Genomic DNA, 2,856 nt, shown 5'->3' on the forward strand with positions numbered 1-2,856 from the left:
TCTATTCTTTTTATAGCCACTCTGAAGCCCCTTGTGGAAAATGTAAATCCCCTTGTTCCACAACAAATCAGCTTTCTACTTAAACTAGGAGTTCAGAAGCAGGCCGGATGCAATTCACCAGGGTTAGCCCCTGGCAGGCCTCCAAACATTTTATTTACTTGAACGTCTGCAAGTATGGCCGTTTGCGGCTTCTGTTGGCCATGGTTTGCCATTCCCAGCCAACGGGCACTGCAGGAAGCAGGGGGCACCAGAGTTCTAGGGCTGATCTTGAGTAGTGGAGGCCTTTTGGGGATTAGATCTTGCGGATGGTCTGTGAGGTGAGGGTTCTGTTTATATGGGCTAAAATATGTTGCCTTAGCAACATTCCCAACCCACAGGTGGGACTATCAGCCATGGACCAGTTGTGAGACTCTCCAACTCATTCTGCATGTGGCAGCAGCTCTACAAACCTGCTGGTCTCTGACCACAATCAAGAAGTATCAGCTAGAGACCTGAGAATGGGAACTGGGGCTGAAAAATTCTTGCTAGAGCGAATGAGCAAATGTACTGCGGGGAAGGGAGATGAAATGTTCAGCTTGCTTTTCATTGAAATTTGACAACTTGCTGAGAATCCTGCTGTGACCTAGGGTGAGTCACTTTGATTTACCCTCTCTATATAATTGTTTATTTTATAGTAGTTCTGAGATGAGGGCCCCATTGTGATAGGCGCTGGACATTCCCAGAGTGAGAGCAAGTTTCTGCCCCAAGCAGCTTACAATCTGAACAGGCAAGATAGACAAAGGGAGTGGGGAGAAAGGAAGGTTTATTATCCGCATTCAATGGACGGGGAACCAAAGCCCAGCAATTAAGTGGCTTGCCCAAATTCACACACAGAGCAACACTCCATGGGAATGAGAATGGGGAGAATAAGAGAGGGAGTGAGGAGAGATGCTGAGATTCAGTATGGGGGGGGGGGGCAGCAGCTGGCGCTCAGCTGAAGAAGGCGGTCCAGGGGTACCTACCTGACCCCGGGCCTGTTCCAGCCCTCACCCAGGATTCCGCTTTTGTCTCTTCACCCTTCCTCCACCCCCAGGCGTGAGCAAGTTCATGGAGATGATGGAACTCCCACAGTATTTCCATTGCCCTGTTACAGAACCAGGAACTGGATCTCCCGAATCCTTTAAAAAGTAAGCCATCTTTCCTATTTGCCTCAGTTTCCCCAGCTCTAAAGCATAGGGTCATAATTCTTACAGTAGGAGAGATGATGGATTCAGGGAGTTAATTCATCTGTAACGTGCTCTGAAGTTAAGTGCAAAGTTCTGTTGCTATTCAAGTAGTCCCTGTAATTCAGTTGCAACAGGATAGGAAGCCAATTCTATAACCTGAGGCCTTGATTCAAAGTGAAAGTGACAAAAAGATTTAGATTAGTTTCTCTCTTTGCTCCGTTTTCATATTTCTACTCCTAATATTTCTCCTCTTTCTTTGCTCTCCTTCTTCTTCCTCCTCTGGCCTTATATAGTCATGCGGTTATTCAAGTAGCGAGGCAGCACGCCAGAGTCTCCAGCCTCACCCTGCTGCCAGCACTGATTGCTCTCAAGAGCTGAGAATTTAGTCAGAACTCAGACACTAATGTAACTATTTGCTGCATCATGAGATACTGTTTATGCGAACGCCCGCATAAATAAATAAATAAAGTGGTGGACACCCAGAGCATAATATGAATTTGTGGTTCGAGACACAACCCACCCCATTTCAGCCTTCACCCGAGAGCAATAAATAAAACTTTGTTGCTCAAATGCATATAGGTTTTTTTCCCAGTCACGAGGCAGAGTGGTGTTAGAGACCTCCAAGTGGTCTGTGAGGGTATTGCGAGCACTTCCAAGTACAGCTACAGTTCTTTGTGCAAGTATTATACTAGCTGTAGATTTTTTTTTCTTCTTTTTCTTCTCTCCCTCCATAAAATGACAAATTCTTCTCAGTGAATGAGTTTTGGTGCAGTGCTAATAAAAAGGTTTTTCTCTGACTTGCTGAAGGACTGTCTGACTACTGGAATGAACAATTAACATTTAAATTGAATGAATTCAGTCCCCTTCTCTCATTGTCTTTGTCCCTGTTGAATCATCTGCAATTGTATGTTCTGTGCTGTATTTTTTTCTGGCATGCTAAAAAATCTAATTTGTTTGTTGTTAATCATATAAATCTATAGTATCATTAAAATCTTTTCTACCAATTTTCTTTTAAGAACACACAGCACAAAGGAGGGAGGGGGTTTTCTGTTGTACCATATCTGCAGGTATTTCTGCCTTCATGAATTAAAAATGATAGCAAGGAAAGCAAGCACAAGGTTTTGATCTTTTGTATAGAAAAAACGATGTGCAGCCTATGTTAAACCTTTAAGTAGTAAATTTAAGTATTTCATGCATATAGTACAGCCTTTATGGAATGCTTGTGTCTGAAAATACATGCCATGCTCTAGACAAAAATTTGCATGAACTGTAAGCAAAGGAAATGTCACAGAAAATGTTTTTCTTCTTATCACCTACAGTTATTGATATCTGTGCTTCTCTATTTTATTTATTAAAATGCAAGATGTATTTATTTTGTATAGCATTCTATTAGCTTTTCTTTCAATCTTCTTTAATTAATAAGCCCATCAGTAAAGATGATCATTGGGCTTCTGACCATAGACATTTTTTGGATGGGGAGAATTTAAATGCATTTTCTGTAAACCATTAGCCAACACATTTGACTAAGAAAAAAAGAAAAGGAATGCAAAAAGTGCAGCAGAAATTTAGAACGGTGTAGCTTTAAGAATCTAGACTGAAACACCTTAAATGAACTCTGCAGCAGACAGATGAAAAAAAATTTCTTGGCCCT

The 2,856-nt window shown here is 41.8% G+C and overlaps 1 long non-coding RNA gene across 1 annotated transcript; it reads left to right on the forward strand.

Moving 5' to 3' along the window:
- Positions 1 to 282: 282 nt before the first annotated feature.
- Positions 283 to 1,625, forward strand: LOC142824452 (uncharacterized). Its single transcript, XR_012899329.1, has 3 exons — positions 283 to 627; positions 1,073 to 1,166; positions 1,499 to 1,625. It is a non-coding gene; the product is annotated as an uncharacterized LOC142824452 (long non-coding RNA).
- The last annotated feature ends 1,231 nt before the right edge of the window (positions 1,626 to 2,856 follow it).

This window comes from Pelodiscus sinensis, unplaced genomic scaffold (genome assembly GCF_049634645.1).
Source record: "Pelodiscus sinensis isolate JC-2024 unplaced genomic scaffold, ASM4963464v1 ctg35, whole genome shotgun sequence".
Taxonomy (NCBI): domain Eukaryota; kingdom Metazoa; phylum Chordata; order Testudines; family Trionychidae; genus Pelodiscus; species Pelodiscus sinensis.